The 20326-nt window shown below is 38.6% G+C and overlaps 1 long non-coding RNA gene across 1 annotated transcript in view; it reads right to left on the bottom strand.

Moving 5' to 3' along the window:
* LOC138918798 (uncharacterized) overlaps nt 1-20117 on the bottom strand; it is a 177579-nt gene extending 157462 nt beyond the window's left edge. The window contains exon 1 of the long non-coding RNA XR_011428557.1: nt 20011-20117. This is a non-coding gene — a long non-coding RNA (uncharacterized lncRNA). The remainder of the gene's footprint in view (nt 1-20010) is intronic.
* Between the last annotated feature and the right edge of the window lie 209 nt (nt 20118-20326).

The raw sequence follows: 20326 nt of genomic DNA, 5'->3' as shown, positions 1-20326 counted from the left end.
GGCATCCATATGTTCATTGCAGCATTATTCACAATAGCCAACGTGGAAGCAACCCAAGTGCCCACTGATTGATGATTGGATAAAGAAGATGTGGTATATATAAATATACAATAGAATACTGCTCAGACATAAAAAAAAAAAAAGACAAACTCGTCCCATTTTCAACAACATGGATGGTCCTTGAGGTTATGACGTCAAGCGAAATAAGCCAGAAAGAGAAAGACAAATACCGCATGAGTTCACTCATATGTGGAAGATAAACACATGGACAAAGAGAATAGATTAGGGACTGGCCCGGTGGTTAAGTTCACATGCTCTACTTCAGCAGCCCAGGGTTCGCAGGTTCAGATCCTGGGCATGGGCCTAGCATCACAGGTCAAGCCATGCTGTGGTGATATCCCACATAAAATAGAGGAAGATTGGCACAGATATTAGCTGAGCAACAATCTTCCTCAAGCAAAAAGAGGAAGATTGGCCACAGATGCTAGCTCAGGGCCAATCTCCCTCACAAAAGTAAATAAACAGATAGATGATAGATTAGATAGATAGATAGATAGATAGAAAAATAGACAGACAGACAGACAGATAGATAGATAGATAGATAGAACAGATTGGTGGTTACCAGAGGGGGAGGGCAAGGGGTTGTGGGCTGGGCATAAAGGGTAAAGGGGCACATATATGGGGTGACTGACAAATAATAATGTACAACTGAAATGTTACAATGTTATAAACTTTTATGATCTTGATAAAATAATAATAATAAGGCACTGATCAAATTGCAGGAGATGATGGCTATTAAGAAACAGTATGGTTATACTGACATATACCGGCTTATTATCAATCCAGCCTATACATTGGGTAACCATACATTTCCGTTTACGCAAGACAGTTCTAGTTTCTAACAGTTCTCCTGGCATAATTAATAGTGCACACTTTTATTCTCAAAAGTGTCCCAGTTTAAACTATAAATTATAGCATCACACTGACTTATGTATACACTGACATAAATGATTCATTTGGAATGTCAACTACCATAGCTGTACTTTCATTGAGAACTGGATGTTAAATATTTCCATTTTAGCCTCCTAGCACACACCAGTGATCAAAATTTGCATTTTCATTAACATCAAAAATCCTGATGTGTGTTCTTGCCCATACCAAACATCATTCCACCTCTGCACAAAAGTGGACTATAGGAAAACTTGCACGCAGGGCCTGGCCCTTCCTCGCAAGAACTCTGGAACACTATATTTGAATGAGGATATAGTTCAAGCTTTCTCTTTGGGACCAACAGCATGAAGATGGAACTTTTGCTTGGGAGATTCTAAGGACAGACAGACATCAGTCAGTCATATATCCTTCCTGTAAGAAAAAGTCTAAAGTGTCTCCTGGGGAACTTTTGCTTGTGAGCAGGCAAGCCTCTCTGTGAGCCCAACAGATTGCGTGATCCATAAAATGGACCCCCAGACAGCTGAAAGTGGATGCAGGGCCCAGAGAAGGCATCACAGAAGAGGCACAGTTTGAGCCAGAGTTCCAGCTGTAGGCAAGGTACACAGTGATTGCAGGGGAGTTTGCCAGGCACAAGGCTGGCTGCCTCCCAGGAGGCCTCACAGGATGGTATTCTTTACCTGGGTGCATGCTCCAGGGACCTAAATTGGTCTGCAGCTTTCCATGCCTAATAACTTGATTTTGTCAGCATTCCAAAAGCAAATCCACTTCTCAAGAACAAACTCACATTATCCAAGCTCCTGAGGTAGGTAAATAAAACCAAAATCTGACTTCATTTACATTGTGAAATAATTGTTACAGGGACTAAAATACTTGAAGCTCATATGAGCAACACATTTTCTCCTTGTAGGCACACACATGGAAAGACAAATAATAATCAGAGGTTGTTTAATAAATGTGGAATCAAAACAAAGAAGTTAGACAAATCCAACTTTTAATGGAATTAGGCTCACGCAGCTGATGAATTCATCTTAAAATAGGGATAGGCTTGCCAAACAAGTCAGTATACTCGACGTCTGCTGGCTAAGCGTCCTTTTCTCCTGGGCAGTGCTTGGATGGGAATTGTAAAATTTGTCTTCATGAATTCTTTTTAAAGGCTCCCATGACTAACCAACTTGCATCAAATTGAGACATTCTTTCTTTAGATATCTTAATGCTCTATATCAAATTGCACTCAAGTTATAAAGCTAGTAAAGCTTTGTTTCTTTTGTGACCTTTAAATTAAAATTATGTTTAAAACTGTGTAAACTATAACCTACACGAATATTTTTTAAAGGAGAAAACCCGTTTCAAAATTCCCCTGTGCTTCTAAGAAATTCACATCCATGCATATATAAATATATACATTTAGGTGTGCAGGAAATTCTACATTGATCTCATTCCTTAAATTTCAATCTTAATCCCAACTCTCATCTGTTTGGGTTGGCAGGGTATTTAATCCTGGTCATTAAGGCTTATCCATCCCACTGCCATCCCAGGACTCTTGACACCTTTAGTCTCTGCTGTCACAGCCATTTTTCACGATAGCCCGCCTCCAAGGAGTGTCACATCTTCAGGGTTCTAAAAGGAAGTTAATTGTGGTTTCTCACAACATTGCAATCCCATTCCACCAGGATTTTCAAGTTCACTAACCTTACCTCTTTCCACTGCCCCCTACCCTCTTGATTTCCCCAGCTCCTCCCTGACTTAGCTTCGATCCCATGAAGCAGCATCTTAACTCTTCTTTGCATTCCCTCAGGGTTTTATCTCCCTTATGCCGTCTCACCTGGAAAAGCCCCACTTGTGAAAAGCTACCCATTCTACCCCTGCACCTAGGTAATTGTGTGTACCTGAAGAAAACCAGAAAAGCATACTGGCTACTTAAGTTTATTACCACAAACCTCAGGTGGTTGTTAGTGCTGTCTGCTGACTGTACTACATTTTATTTTAGTCAGTTCACATTTCATTCCTCCAAAATAATTATTTCATCTCTTTCTTAAAATTTCAAAATCCTATACTACTATGTTACTCTTAGCCGATCATCTTGCTTTTATTTACACTTAGGAAAATTAAAATTTCAACGAGAAATTTCTTATCTTCCACCACTAAAACTACCAATTTATATAAGTCTTTAAGGGAAACTATACTTTTCATTTTATTGAAGTGGGTGGAAATCCCTTATCCCCATCTAAGGCCCAGTGGTCTGCCTGAGTATTTTCTCTTTTTTCTCTTACAATCAAAAACACTGCTTCTTGCCACCCTCCTCCTCCTCTCTTGCATCATCTTTTCCTCCCTGAGGATCACGCCAATTAACAAAAACATGCCCCATTTTTTGGCTCCCATTTTCAGAAAGAAAGAAATCTTATAAGTATTAATTATATACACTATTTTCACTTCTTCTAGCTGCACCCTCCACTGAAAGAGCTCTGTTTGAGTTCAAAGTCTCACACGTATCCCACAGTCACATCTCAGTCTTCATCTAACTTGACTTCTCAGCATCATTTGTCCCCACCAATAATTCCCTCCTTGCAATTTCATCCCTCATGTGCTTTCATGACATTGGTTCCCTAGCTAACCATTGCACCAACTACTTTTCTTGTCAGCCTTCTTTGCTGGATCTTCCTGCTCTTCCTACCCCTACATGTTGCAATGCTCCAGAACTTAGTCCCCAGGCTTCTTCTTTTCTCCTTTTACAATCACGTTCCGAGTGACCTCATCAAATTCCATGTTTTTAAAATCACATATGTCAAGTCCTAAATTTTAACATCTAGCCCTATCCGTGCTACTGAATTCCAGGTTCACAGGTCTAATTTCCAACTCAGCATGTCCACTTGGATATCCATAGGAAGCTCAAGTAAAATAGCCAAAATTGAATTTTTATTTTTCATACATGTCTGCTGCACTCTAAGGAACACTATTTCATCTCGTTAAATGGTGATTCCATTTGCCCAGGTTTGGGTCCAAAATCTTACAGTCATCTTTGATTCTTCTTTTTCATACCAATATATAATCCAGAAGCAAATATTATTAGTTCTATTTCAAAACATATATATATCAAACGAAAGAACTTATCACCCTCACAAATGTCTCCTTAGTTCAAGAGACAATTATTTCTTGCCCAATTACCATAAGAAGCTGTAGGATTTCCTCCAACACATCAGATTTGTTCCCACTTCAGGGCCTTTTGCAATCAATATTCCCTTGGCAAGAATGTTCTTTCTTCCTTTATGCTGGCATAGCCCATTCCCTCATTTTATTCAACTTCTTAGTCTAATTTCACCTCCTCAAACAACCATTCCCCCAACAACTCTATAACAGCCAATGCTCTCTACAACTTAGTGTTTAACTAAGTCACTCTCTCTAGCCTTAGTGTTCTAGGCTGTTTCCAAAGATGGATACGATAATTTCTCCTCTAGAATATGCCCTTATTGATACAGTATTGCCACTTTTCCCATTAAGAGGTAAAAGCTATGTCCCCTCCCCATAAATCTGGACTGGCCTTGTGACTTCCTTTGACCATCAGTATGAGGGAAGTTATGCTGTGTGACTTCCAAGCCTAGGTCTTAGGAGCTTCTCTTTTGTTTCTCTTGGAAGCCAGTCACCATGTAAAGAAGCTCAGGCTAGAGTACTGAATGATGAAAAACTATATGGAGGAAAACTGAGGTCCCCTAGCCAACAGTCAACACCAACACTCCAGATGTATGTGTGGGTGAGTGTGTGGGGGGATGAGTGTGTGGGTGGGTGACTGTGTGTGTGGATGGGTATGTGTAACCATCTTAGACAGTCTTGTCCCAGTAGAGCTTTCTTGCTGAGTGTAGGTACACAAATGACCCCAGATATCTTAAGGGATTTTTTCCCTGATTCTAGATCATGCTTAAACTATAAACAATTAGCCACTCTGTTCACAAATAATTAAAATAAGATAATTTCCAAAGAGCTTTTGTTAGGGAGTTTAGATCTTTTTACTTACAGCATTGTAACAGAGTGTATTGTAGGATATGAGTAATAAGAAACTCTTCTTTCAGCTGAGAAAACACAATGCAATCAAAGGTGTCAATCATTTTATTATCTTAGCATCAGGAGAGAGATAGAAAAGATTTTGACAAATATAATAAAGAGAAAATCGAGTATTCCAAATATAAAGTGATGATAGATCAAGTGAAAAAGGAAAAGATTAAGTAGATATTTTTAAACTTCATTTCACGCTACTTGAAATGATTTACATTTTATCAACTAAAAACCTCACAAATAATTCTGCTTTTCAAAAAAAAAAAAAGTTACTGCCTATATGTTTACAACACCCTACTGTGAATTTTGTCAGTTGTTAAGTTTCTATTCAAACATCAATTTAGCCATACCAATTATTGTCAACTCTGGAATTAAAAAATCCCTATAGCTGACAGTTTTTCCTGAGAAAAACCATCTCAAAGTTAGTGAAATAGTTTTCCTATTTATTCCATAAAATCTCACTTCAACTATTCAACTCATTTTAGAATTGTAATTATAAGTTAACACCATAATTTCATGAATCCATTCACTTTACGAATGTCTTTATAAGATTTTATTAAAATATTTCCTTGAATTTTTTATATCAGTATATACTTTGAGATAAGAATTTTGTCCTCTGCTAGTTTTGTTTTGTTTTTTTTAAAGATTGGCACCTGGGCTAACAACTGTTGCCAATCTTTTTTTTTTTTTTTTCTTCCTGCTTTATTTCCCAAACCCACCCGATACATAGTTGTATATCTTAGTTGCAGGTCCTTCTAGATGTGGGATGTGGGACGCCGCCTCCACGTGGCCTGACAAGCAGTGCCATGTCTGCGCCCAGGATCCCAACCCTGGGCCGCCGCAGCAGAGCGCGCAAACTTAACCACTCAGCCACGGAGCCGGCCCCCTCTCTGCTAGTTTTTTAGCATGAAACTTTTTCTAGCATCTTGTCTGTCTTGATTGGATTCCCCAGAAAGTGGACTCTGAGACAAACATTAGCAAACAACGTTTAATAAGAAGTGTTCTTGGAACCAATACTTGTACAGCGGTGGGAGGGTCATAGCAGGATTAGGCAGGGGAACAAGTTGAGCTGCAATGCAGTCCTGGCAGTCTCAGCTGCCTCCAGCGAGAGTTCTCAAACTATAAAGAACCTTCAGAGATGTCTAGCGTTGGGCCAGAATGAAAGATCTTTATGTTTGTGCATCTATTTCTCATTCTATATGGACCAGGATAGTCGTAGACCCACTTTCATGCCACCTTTGATATAAAAATGGGTCCTCTGGATGAACATGATGTTATCAGGATCCTATGCTGGTGGATCAAACACTATGAAAACCTAACTTAGAGAGTAGTGCTGGCTGAGACCCTACAGATAGGAAATGCAAACCCATCTCTGAAATGTCAGTTATTACCATCAGAGCCATCACTGGCCTTTCCAGGGACAAAAGGGTTCAATGCTGTCTACTTGTCACCAAGTGGTCAGTTAGTCTCCTCAAGGGATGAGATCACATCAGGGCCTTAGTCTTGGCCTCTGTCACTGACAGGGTGGATACTCAGGGGCAGCAGTAGGTAAACCAGTCTCAGTAGGTTGGAGCCCATGCTGTTGGATTCATGCATAGCTTCCCTCCTACCACCACGCCACTTCATTCATGTGCCCATCATGCCAGCAGCAGGATGGCTGATGACGAAATTTTGGCTTAAGATCAAGTCTTTTTATCTCCTTTGTTCTTTAATGCTTCTTACCTTGTAGGTGTCTCTGATTTACAGTAACATTTGATAAGAAGATTTTCAAACTTCACACCTACTTCCATATGTACAACCAAATGCCTCCTCCCCGGACCTCTTTGTCTTCAATTTTTCAATCTTTTTCTTTCCAGGTTCCTGAACAGCTGGCCAAGCCATTTCCCATTAGCCATATACATTTCTACATGTCAATAGTCTATATGAATATATACAAATCTATGTACATGAGTATATACATATCTAACCTTAGGCCACTTCTCCTTCCACACACCCAGATGACCAGGTGCACCACCCAAACCTCTACCCATTGAAAGGTTTTTCCCTAACCACTATCCGTCAAGAGCACCCTTCACTGGGGCTGTAGTACAGTTGCTATCCATTTACAGCTTATATCCATATCCTGATCTAAACTCTCTGAGGCAGGATACCTCTGAGACAGCCTCCAGTGATCCTGTCTCCTGATACTCGTAGTCTTGTGTAATCCCCTCCCCTTGAGTGTGCCCTTGAGTATGGGCACAAGCTATTGTTTCCAATCAATAGAATATAACAAAGGTGATGGAATGACATGACACTTCTTTGATTAGGATACATAAGAGAGTAACTTCTCTCTTGCCAGCAGACTCTCTCTTGTGCTGACTTAAGTTGAAGGAAACTGCCATGTTGGAGAAGCCCCCATGGCAACGAATTGAGGGTAGCCTTCAGCCAACAGTCAATAAAGAACCAAGGCCCTCATTCCAACAACTGTCAAGGAACTAAATCCTACTAAAAACCACATAAATGGTTAGAAATGCATCCTTCCCCAGATGAATGTTCTGATGAGACTCCAGCCCTGGGCAATATGTGCAGTCTCATGAAAGACTATGAGGAAGACTCAGCTAAATCATGCCCAGATTCCTGAACCAGAGAAATGGTGAGGTAATAAAAGCGTATTGTTTTATGCTGCTAAATGTTGGAGTGATTTGTTATGTAGCAATAGACCACTAATATACCATCCATGAACTAAATAAAGGGTCTGTTTTAAAGACAATAAAAAGCAGATATTATGTTTTATATAGGAGAGTATAAAATATAATAGAGGACTTTCAATTACAATCTGGAGGTTTTTCCTCTAAATTTGGTAGGAAATAGGGGACCACTGAAGATTTTATTATCCAGGAAGTGGTGTGATTTTTTTCCCCGCTAGCTTAAAATTATTAGTCTGGCTTTTATAGACAACAGCAGATGAGGGTTTGGGCCAAGCCATAGCAGTAAGAATGGAAGGAAAAAATAAGAAAAGTTAAACAGAAGAGATTGTCTCAATGATCAATCAGCAGTATTAAAGGTGGGAGATTAAGGATGGGAAATTGCTGGCCCTCTAACAGAATGAAGAAAGGAGGAGGAGTTGTTGGCTTAAAATCTTAAATATTGCTTCATTTTAAAAAGTAGGATATGGAAGGGGTTTTTTTTAACCAGAAGTTTCGAAATGTCGATCTGGACCTGGGAAATATTGATTTGGTAGATATCAATAAAGAAAAAATAGTTTAAAGAAGAATGTAAAGAACAGATTTGGTTAAGGAAATAACTTTGAGAATTAATCTATATGGAAAGACAAAGGATGAGATGTGAAAAAGAAACTAATTAAAGAGAATAAGCAGGTTGTCTTGCGTGAAGCCTAAGGAGGAAGGGAGAGTCAAGAAAATGGAGCTAAAACTTAGAAGGACTGAAGTTCATTCATCCTGGAATTTAAGAAATTACAAGATTAATTTCAAAACAGCAGTAAGGAGAGTAACCGGATTATAAGAGACGAAAGGTGAGTGGGAGGTAAAAAGTGGTGGCCATGAATTTATTCTTTATTTCAAAGAGTAGTTTGATGGAATAACAAAGATCAAGAAGGAGTATCAGGGATGGGAGTCAGATAGGCAAAGGGCAGAGGAACTTTGAAGCCAGAAGATAGGAAGTTGCATCATCCCTTGTCAGATGGCTCCAACTTCAAAGCCATAAATTACAAGAGATTGTGCAGGGTAAGGTTGGAGTTTGAGAAGGGTGGAAACATTTAAAAGAGCCACTGGGATGAGGAAAAAAGAACATTTAGAACATCTTTAGTAATGGTGAGAATCCCACCACATTGAAATAGCACATGTAACTTGCTCAGTTATGTTACAATTTCACTATTGGGTGACCACACACTCAGCTAGAATCCCAGAATGGTAAAATTTATGTATTTCATCCAAGTCTCCTTTCATTCATCCAAAGTCCACAATCAATGGACACATGAGAATCCTCACTTTTATTATTTCTATAGTCCAGGAGTATTACATTATTTGCCATTCCTGGCTCATACCATGCCTCTGTGCCTTTGCTTATGCTGCTCCCTCTGCCTGGAGTGAGCCCGCCCCATATTTTAGGTCTTAGCTCAAGTATGCCATAATTTATGAAGTCTCTCTGCCACCTATTTCTCAAACACTGTTGAGTTCACCATATTCTCCATTACATTGTACCCTACACTTGCATAATAAATATAAAATCTGCTAGAGAAATATCCTGTTTTCAAATGTAATGTATTCTGGAAAATGTATACAAAAGTCAAATGTGGAAAAGTCAAACTGATAAAGTATAAAGATAGAGACAATCACAGATAAATAACATAGAAGTATCTCTAATTACCTCTTTTTAGGTCAGTGGTTCTGAATCCCTGACAGATATCACAGTGCCTGTTGTGTAGCTAAGAGCCCAGGAATCGATTAAGACTTTCAACTTTTTTTGGCTGGAATATAACTGTTCTCATCAGTCTCTTCTAATTTCAATGTATTTTACTCCTCACCACCTTTCTATAAAATAATATGAACCATGTCGCTTCCCAATAGAAGACTCCATAGTCTTGTATAGAAGGCCTTTCAATGCAATTTGACTTTTGGGCTCCTTTCCCAACATCATTTCAATCAGCTCGTGCCCCTACCAAATCTATTTTCCTTCTTCTTCAAGCCAATTCATGCCTTTCCATTTCCTCAAATATTCCCCATCACCCATTCAGCCTTCTGAACCTGAAAAATTGTAATTCATCATCAAGACCTAGCTCACAGGTCACCATGTCAGTGAATTATTTTCTGAAGCAATCTTATTTGCTCCATCCTCTGCATTCCTTAAAGTACATTATCTTTAACTCTGAAAGGGCACTTGCATTGTAATGGCGTATATTATGTAGTTTTGCATAGTTTTCCACCAATATACTGGACATAATGTAATGGTCAACAAATGCTTTTACTAATTGATTCAAGTTCCCATTTTATGAATAAGAACCACAGAATAAAAGTCAACTGTGATGATTTTATTCAGTTTCCACAACTGAACCCCAACTTTGTGCCTAGTTTTGAATTAATGGTAGAATACATTGTCACGAACCCAAAATAAATAGAACTTGAGAATTTAGTATGGTAGAATTAGTATACAAATAAACAAAAAAACTGCATAAAATGACAAATTGTTTTCAAATGTTAAGAAAAAGCATAATGAGACAAACTAGATAATCAAAGAAAGCCTCTCTGAGTAGTTGACATTTAAGCTAAAAATTCATGATAAAACTTTTTTTAAAAAAAATAAAACAGTAGCGGAAAGAATAGGGAAGGACCTTCCAGGCAGAAATAACAAACATAGACTCCTCAGGCAGAACAAAGCTTGGCATACAGGAAAGAGAACAGTGTGATTCAAGTCTGGAATATACTGAGGGGTGTTATATGAAATGAAGGCATGCAAAGGCAGCCAGAAGCCATAGAACTAAGGAACTTGTCCACCAAAATAAGAAATTTTGATTTTAGTCCAAAGAGATTGGGAAGATGTTGAGCTTCAATCAGGAAATTGACATGTTCTAATTTATACTATAAATTTCTCCTGCTAGGCTTTGGAGAAGAGAAACAGGGCGATGGAGGAAAATACTGTGGATGTCCAGGCAAAAGATGATGGTGATTCGAACCAGGGTAATAAAAACAGAACAGTAGAGACATAGATATATTTGGAGTATTCTTTCCAGAGAATGGAAAGGTTTTAGTAACAGATTGGATGGGGGTTTCAGGGAGAGGAAGGCATCAAGTTAGATCCCTTAAAACTAACCATTGTTCCCATTACACCTAATGTAGGACCTGTGTCTGTGGCTTACCTACAAGCTGAGCCAATAAATAGAGGACAATATTTTCAACATCAGGAAAAAATGTGAGGGTATGTAGTAAACACTTTTCTTGAAACAAAAAAGGAAATAATAGTTCTACATTTACAACTCTCAATTTTGTAGTCCTGCAAATTTGATGTATAATTCTGACTCTGCCTTTACATGACATAACTTTAGACAACTCACTTAACTTCTGTTACTCAAATTCCTCACCTGAAAATCAAGTGCAGTTATTTTGTATGTGCAAGGGTGTTGTCAAATTTAAAGGAGACAACATATGTGAAGAACGTAATGCAGTACCTTGCATATGGTAAACACCTATGCTTATAATCAGTTGCAGATGTTTCTTTAAAAAGGCCTTTTGCATCATTGTGTATATGTGTACTATGAGCCTCATCTCCCCCAACAAGGCCACGGCTCTCTGATAGTAAAGCAGTACATGCTTAGAAAAATCTTGTAGTCAGTACATTATTACAAGTCTCAAAAAGCTAAAAGATACTTTCCCAATTGCTTCAAATAATGATTTTACATTTTAAAAGCACAACAGACTGTCAAGATATATATTGGCATATTTTTCCATTGTCTTGATTATTAAACATGTCACAGAAGTATAAATCACCCTGAAGACATAAAACATTTCAATAAAATATCTTAAAAGAAGACTTTTCAGCTCCTTCTCAGATATATTCATTTACTTTCTCTTTGTACATGAAATTGCCAGGTTATAAATATTCCCATTGTACTTATATTTTTGGTACTGTATTTATTCTTTAGAACTGGCAGATGCCTGAAAGAAAAATCAATCTATGCTAGCACATAGTCCTACCATCTGTCACAATGGTAAAATAGCAAAGATGACAGCATTTACAATAGTAGAAACAGAAGTATTGTCGAATCTTCCTTTGCTCTTAAAATCTTGAATAGAATTACACAGAACTGTCACACTTCCATGAACGCCTTAAAGATCTTTATGCTTTAGAATATCTGGGGTGTCAGATAAAATCAGAAGAATGATTACCATCATGAGCAAAATAACACAGGGTAGCTTCCCACTTTCCTCTGTTGCAAAAAGCAATTCTTGATTTAGAGAAAATCAAAAGGTAATTGAAAAAGACAGGATATGACAAAATGATCAGGTTCAGTTTCCATTTGAGCAAATGATGTAACTGTCCAGGGGTCAATTCCCAGGGCAAGATAAACAATGTCTTCCCTTAATTGTCTGCCTTTCTCATTAATCTGAACCCTCAGTTGGGCCATAAGTGAGTGTATTTGCACTGCTACTACCCCAGACAGCTTCCTGGTGAGGGGTTGCAGCCTGGCCCTGCAGCCGTCTCAGCCCAACTAAAGACGTCCAAGGCAGTGACCTCCTTCACCCATTCATGTAATAATCATATTCTGTCAAATAGCAGTCTTTGCCAAATTTATATATGGAACACTACATCCTTGATTCCTATTGTGGAGCTCAAATAATCAGACTGCGTGGTTTCCTTCAGAAATGTTTGATTTAAAATTACACTACAGTGGAGACAGTAAACTGATAATTTTGGCCAGTTGCCAATTTCAAACTCACTACTTTGGATCTAACACCACTGACCAAATAACTTGGGCACAAACTATTGTTAATCTACATCTGATCCTTGTATGTGACCAAAATCACTTTTAAACAATGATGAGCTTGCAAATAAGCACCACAGATATGACAAACTCTAGCTTACACTATTATGAAAGTGACTCTGAGTATTAATAATGTTCCAAAATCTATTTCGACAAATCAAGGTGAAGTCTAGATTATGGGCTGTAATTTCCTCATCTGTAAAATTAGATGATCAGATTACATGATCTCTAAGGTTCCATCAGACCTTAAGGATTTATAAGTTTTATTTCCAAGAATGGGGGTGAAGGGATCCAAACTCTATCGCTGAGCTTGACACTGAACTACCCTGTGTTCTTTTGCCTCTTTTTGTCCCCAGAAGATTTAATTTTAAAAAATGTACATTAATACTCAATATTTTCACAAAAAGTGAAAATTACTAAGATGCTTAGATGCTCAACTCAGAGACACAAAAACAAAGAGCCACCTTCATCCTCAATGGAATTAAATCCATGTAATGACAGCAATCAAAAACATTCACATACAGACTGGCACCTTTGCCTCCATGAAATCTCAGAATTCAAAGTGTTACACATATTGTTTTAAACTTGGCTCAGGAGTGGTGATGTGAGATATCCTTAGAGGAAATCTATTAATATGAACATATTCTTAATACACCAAAGACCGTGACTGATCTCTTTCAGATTGCAGCTGGCCTTCTGCCACAGGCTGGTCTAGAAATAATGCAAACACTAAAACAGGATAGAATGAAATCTAAGAAGGCTAAGTCAAGAAAGCCTTTTCTTCCTCTTAATGCCTGAGATTTCTGAGAAAGCAAATAAACTCTGTTATTGTTTTCTGATTCAACTGTTACAAAAATAATAATTTGGAAAACATTTAATTATTCATACAAATGGGCGCACTGGCAATTTATATTCTCTGATAACTCTAATTCCCTCCTTTTGTTTCCAGATTCTTATGTAAATCACTTCTAAGCTTTAACAAGAGTCAGAATTCACCTCAGTTTAACCAGTTCTGCCTGCCCTTGCTCTCTTTAAACTGGAGATACTTATATATATTACAGAAGCAAATGGAAGGGTCAAAGAGAGTAAAGACAAAATAGCGGCAACAATGTCATCTACTCCCACCTGACCTCAGAGACCACACTTTACAGCACCTAGCTCATTCCCCCAGCACCTAGCACAGCTAGCACAGCCCTGTGCAGAATCCAGGTGCTCAACACATATTGTTAGAATCCAAGGGACAGACCCAGCTCCTCTAGTGCTTGAAGCAATAGAAACACACAATATATTCACAACTGGTGGGTGGCATGTGCCATAAGCATCCTGGTTACCAGCCTACTGATTTCTCCCTCCCAGTTCTACTATGTGCCCAGGACTTATAACTAGTTTTTGTTCTAAATTTCTAACTATATGACCTCTTTTGACACTGGAATCCTGCATTGAACATCAGACTATTTGACTGATATTCCAATATTTTCCTTTATTCCTGCCGGTCGTACCACCTCCAGGGCCTGTTTCTCCTTTTCCATAGCTTTATCCACTGGCTGTGTACTTTCTAGGATCTACAAGTCTGATGTTGAATGGGAGTTTTTCTGTCTCAGTTTCTACTGAGGTCCAGGACAGTAGATGCCAACTACTTTAACATTTCCATGTGAAATACTAGACCACCTAAGCAGGACTGCAAAAGAGCTGTCTGAGAATCAGTTTTAACTAAACATGGATTTTCATTCATCTCTGGCTTTTAAAAGGGGTTGGAGAGGCACGTTATGCATGGGAAAACCTTAAGAGGATTTCTTTGGAGGCAGTAGCTGGTGAGCTAGGGGAGGTATGCGGGAGCACATGGGGAGTTTACCCCTGGTGCCAAGTCAAGCCACCAGGGCTTCAAGGAGACCATTTCTTGAGGAGTTTGACATAATACCCTAGGATCTGGGGACACCCAGTCTAGTCTCCAACTCAGGGCTGATTGTATAAGGGGCAGGAGGCTGGCTCAAAAAGCCTGTGGCAGGAGAGCAGAGTGCTGGTTAGGGAAGCCACTGACCATCTCACAGTGGGTCAAGGGGCCAGGCTTCCCAAGGACAAGGCATGGGCCACTTGGGAGACAGAGCTAACCTGAAGAGGTTTTGAATGGTGTCCAAGAGGGCTTCCTGCGAGGGTCAAGGCAATCTCATCAAGGGGGGCTGGAGGTACAGAGTCAGGTGCAGAAGCTGTGTGGGAACCATAACTGGACAGATGAAGGAGAACTACCACCCACATGGAGAGAGCTCCAGAGAAATCACAGAGTAATTCACTAAACACCCAGGAAGAATCACTTCAAGCAATAGCAGAGGCCAGAGGAAATCAACATCAGATACTACCCAAGTTCATATAAGAGCTTTCGTGCCTCTTACTCCTCCTCCTTTTCATGCTCCCACCCTGGCTGAGGCACCAGCAGTCCCATGAGTGGGATACACATAGCAGTAGTATGAAGATAGCGATGAAGGCAAAGATGTCACCTGTCCCCACCTCTAACGCAAACTTCCAGCTGGAATGAACGTAAGCAATGAGAGAGAGAGGCTTTAAGTCACAAAGAAGTTTCCCATTTTGCCTACTATGTAAGATTGGATGTTTTAATCATTAATATAAGTCTCTGTTTTGTGATTAGGAGGGAGCAAAGAACTCATCTAAGATAACTATAAAAAGTATGAGGCCTTTGTCAAAGATCTCATCCAGGGGCAGGGGATAGAAGAAATTTAGACAGAAAGTGAGAGCAAAGGTTAAAAACAGGTTTCCAATTCCACCACGTTATTTCACATATCGATTATACCATTAATAAGTATGACCCACCCTTCCAAGTGTTGTATAAGCCATGGACACCATATCTTACTCCCCAGATCACAGTCTATTAACTTTGCATCTGTTTGAATATTGTAACTTGTTTAACAACTTTTCTAGTGGGGCAGCCCTGTATTCTGGTTAACTTTCCCTAAACTTTGCACTGCTTTCCTCCTCGCTTCCATTGTTATTAGCATGATCTTATAACTGAAACCTGTGGGGAATTTAAAAACAAACTGGTGGCATGTGTTACCTAGCAACTGGTCATTAGAGCTGTACTCTCAAGAAAACGTTCCAGAAGCAAACACACAGGCCTCTAAACCTATAAAGTGAGGTTTACTGGTTATCTTTGTTACATCTGATGATATATTTGGCCTACAGGTGCAAGACTGAAAAACAATCAAAATTCAGCATTCTCATTTTTGGTAAACTGATCCTACAAATATAACAGTCCCAACACATATAGATATGCATACAAGAGTATGTTAATTATAGCACTGTATACCATAGCAAAAAAGAAAATATCAACAACAACAAAGAACTAGAAACATGAACAGAGATCAATAAGGAATGGTTGAGCAAATTATACTATATCAACACTATGAAAAATTTCAAAGCTATGAAAAAGAAACGGTTAGATTTATTAAACCAATTGACATGGAATCAGACTTGTATTAGAGTTAAGTGCAAAAAAAGCAAGGATAATCCCACTTTTTGCAAATATTAATTAATTATAACAACAGCCATATATGTGATCATATGTTTACATTTGGGTAAAGATTGCAAAAGTAGAGAATGACATGCATCAGCACCCCAGGTGCCGACGCTATAAGAAAATTTACTAAATTCTTATATGTATCTATCTTTTAACTTGTAGAAATGACCACACACTTTTTAACTATTTTTTTAGTTGAAAAAATCTAATAACATTGAGCTTTAAAATATATCTATATACATACTGCATTAGCTTCCTATTATTGCTGTAACAAATTACAACAAACTTAGCAGTTTAAAACAACACAAACTTATTTTCTTACAGTTCTGTAGGTCAGAAGTCTGATGCAGAGCTTTCCTTCTGGAGGTCCTAAGGGAAAATCCATCTCCATGCTTTTTCTAGAGTCTAGAAGCTGCCAGCATTCATTGGCTCATAGCCCCATTCCATCTACTAATGCCCTGGACAATCAATTCTTTCTCCTAAGCAGCCCTCATGTACTGTCTTGTTTTGCCTCCTGCTGCTTCTTGCGTTACATTGGGCCCACCTGGAAAATCCAGGCACTCTCTCAGTTTTAAAGTAAACTGATTGGCAACATTTGCCTGGTAATTCCCCTTGCCTAGTAACAACCTATGTACACGTTCTGGGGATTAGGCCATTTTTCTGCCTACTCCACCCTGCAACCCCACCCCCCACACCCTCCCCCCCACACATAATATTGTTTCTCTTTTTAGTGGAATAAGCATGGTAAATGTCCTTAGAATGTCAGATAATGCTTCAGCATGTTAGAAATGTACCCTCTGACTTCCCTTTATTAGTTAACAAGGATACCATTTGCCTGGGTAAACACTGAATTTTTTTTAACCTTCTCCAATAACAAGTTTCATTGTATTGATTTATATCCACCGGATAAAATAAAAACAACCTTTATTCTAACACTAATCCCTACAAATGAAATCAATAGGCTTCAACAAGGAAATCGAGTTTGTTCTTTCTCTAGTTCCTTCTCCTTTGTCTGAGTTTCACGGGATATCTATATTTGGCAGCAGAATTGAACTCAATGCATTTGCTACAAGAATGTATTTGTATTGAGTTTTCACTGAAAAGTTAAAAGATAGTTGGAAAAAGACTAGGTTCACTAGTAAAAGATAAAATCAGGTGTAGTAGTTTGCCTGATGTTAATGGTATCATAAAAGGCTCTCGAGACTGGATGGCAGGATTGGATTTTTTTCTTTTCCTATGTCTTTTTCTTCCTTTACCTTACGTAGAATTCCCTAGAAGCAGGGCCTGAGATAGGAATTCAGGCACATACGATTTACTGTGAAAGTTCTCTTTAGGAAAAACCTATATGAGACAGAGGAAAAGACAGGGAAGGGGAAAGAGACAGCAAGCATGTGACCTCGGGTAAAGGCTAGTCCAGAGTGTAAATAGCACTGACCGAGTTGTCTCACCTGGAAGCAAGAGGGCTGGGCTTTTGTTCTTTGTATCAGTCAATCACTGGCTGCCCCAGGAATGGAAGGCAAATAACCTCCCAAGTACTAGCAGGTGAGGATCAGGTCAGCAAAGGACAGCTCCAGTGTTAGCTCAAAATTTGCACAGCTGGGGGATGGCTTCCTGATCAAGTAAAAGAGATCTGGGAGGGACACCAACAGCATCTTCTCCCTCCCTCCCTCCTTCCTTCCTTCTCTCCCTTCCTTCCTCCATTCCCTTTAATTCTTGCTTTCCTCCACATTGCTGACTTTTCAACTATTCAGGTCTTATTGGAAATAGTCAACCATAATCTTTAAGCAATGGGAAATTCAGTGTCTTTCTGCTTAAGTGGGCTAACATGATTCCTGACATCTTAACAGAACCCTAATTGATACAGTTACTACAAAACATTCACTTTCACACGGTAAATACATATTTTAAAAAATTCATACCAGGTGTTAGTGACACACACATAACACTCTAAAATGTAGCCTGTCCAACCATGATTTCTGTCCAATATGCTGGATTCCAGCTGTCTACAAAATGCTACCAAAATTTTGAGTTCCTTTCACTCAAACCATGGTACCAGGTTGACAGACCATTCATGATATAATTGCCTGAAAGCTGCAGTAGTGAAATAGAAATATTTCTAAGCTGACTATGGAATATCACCAAATTCTGAGCACTTTCTTTAGCTCTCCCAAAAATTGAGCCCAAGCATTCTTAAATCTGGTGGAGGATGAATTTAGAACATAATTTACTTATATTTCACAGTACAAAAAGTCCAAATTGGAAATCAAGAACACCTGGGAGATCTATAACACGCCATTAAACCTTGTTTCATCTTTCATTTCCTCATTTATAAATGGTTTAACAAAATGACCTAAAGAGTGCCTTCCAGAATTAAAATATACAATTAAATGGCTATTTCTAATTTGAAATAGGGTACAGAGTAGTATTCAGATTTATGACATAGTCTTTGGCTGCATGATGCTTCAGCTGTTTCCACTCTAAAATAAAAGGATAATGTAAAACAAATGGGCCATTTTCGTTTTAATGAGGGCTGAGAAATCTTATGAAAAAAGTTTCTGTAATCACTACGTCAAATTGTCATAATACATAATATCTAAGAAAAATTATTTAGAAATTCTCATTACTGGTCCGTTTCTTTACTGACAAAATAATTCGTAATAATAATTCTCTGTAGCTCACATTTATTAACCAACTTCACAAACATTTTCATCTCATAAAAATGCTTGGCATTTTTATCCACATTTTATGTGCATACTGGGGATTAAGTGACTAAGGTCAGATAGTGTATCAGTAGTGGAATCAAGATTAAAAACTATGATTCCAGATTTGTGTGCTTTTTGTACTAGAGCATGTCCTTTCATCACCAGCAATAGTTCGACTTCACATAACAAAAAGATTTCACTGACATCACACAATTAAGCCAAGTCATTACGTTGACACGTAATCAGAAAAACTAAAAACTTTACAAACATTTTTATTGTCATAATCCAACTATATTGTTCATAAGTGAACTATACATGTATGGCCAACATAATCACCTACAGAGCGCAATAGGAAATACTGTCAAGGCATCTAATTTCTCAGATTCCTCACATTCATCTTTGGATATACTCAACTCCACCTCCTGCCCAGTGCCCTCTTGCTGACCTTTGATAATCACTAGACTTCCTTCCAACTTTATCCTCCCCATCACCCATATCACTAAAAGCAAAAAACATGAATTATGTGTATATTCAAGTCTTACTGTGACATGAGCCCACATGAGCTTTCCTAGTAATGCTATGATTATCAAATTAAACCGTTGCCACTCTACATTTAATGTTTTCACTTTTCATTTTGCTTCACATACCAGAATCAAATGTCCTTGTAAAAAAAATTTCCTTTTTAAAACAATTTACCTTTCACTTAATCATCTGACAAGTGCTGTTAAATTAATCAAACCAGGAGGCCATTAGGCTGAGTGGTTCTAATATCTTAGCAGCCTAGGTAGGCAAACCAAAACCTAAGCCTGTAAATGCCTCAAGGTTAAGAAATCAAAACCTAAGGAAAACCAATCACAAACAGCAGCTAGGCTTTTCCAAATAAGGCACATTCTTAAGGTATAGCCAATCAAATATTTCCTTGCTTTACTTCTGGCTTTTCTCTATAAAAGTCTCTATTCGAGCTCCTGTGGGTGGAGCACTCCTAACCACTTCCTCTTTGACGCTGCTCTATTTGAATTGATTTCTGCACAAATAAACTCATAAAATTTTTAACATGCCTCAGTTTACCTTTTAACAGTTTGAATGTTAGTGCTACATCATATACGCAGTGGGTGCATAATAAATTGAGGCAGTATACAGGAGTGGGAGAAAGTGAATCGAACAATTTCTGATATCTACAGTGAATCATTATCTTTAAAATTCCTCTCTTTACCCGTCACATTCTACTGTTCAGAGTTCCTGGACCATGTCCTGTAGTTTCGTATCTAGGTTTCCCCTTTTGTAAAGCATATAAGTTAACAGAAGCCTCTTACCTCTCAGTGGTTTTGATTGAGTCCCATGTCTATCCTCAGCCTATCAACGTGGCCAGGGAAGTGCGATGTACTGATTGCTTTAGGGCTGGGGCCCACGCTTCTCTCCTGAGACAGGGTGGAGCCCCACCCAAGCATGAGGACAGAAGAAGGGATGTGGGGTAAACTCCCAAATAAAAAGTGTCGTTGCCAAAAGAATAGGGAGTAGCGGCTGGGAACAGTTTGTATTGCCATAGCACTTTCTCAGCTTGAACTTCTCCGGAGACTTACAGAAATATTCTAAACTGTCAAATGTCAAAAAATTTTTTATCTAATCATC

This window comes from Equus caballus, chromosome 18 (assembly GCF_041296265.1).
Source record: "Equus caballus isolate H_3958 breed thoroughbred chromosome 18, TB-T2T, whole genome shotgun sequence".
NCBI lineage: Eukaryota > Metazoa > Chordata > Mammalia > Perissodactyla > Equidae > Equus > Equus caballus.
Note: the sequence above shows the minus strand (reverse complement) of the source record. Positions and strands in the feature narration are given on the sequence as shown.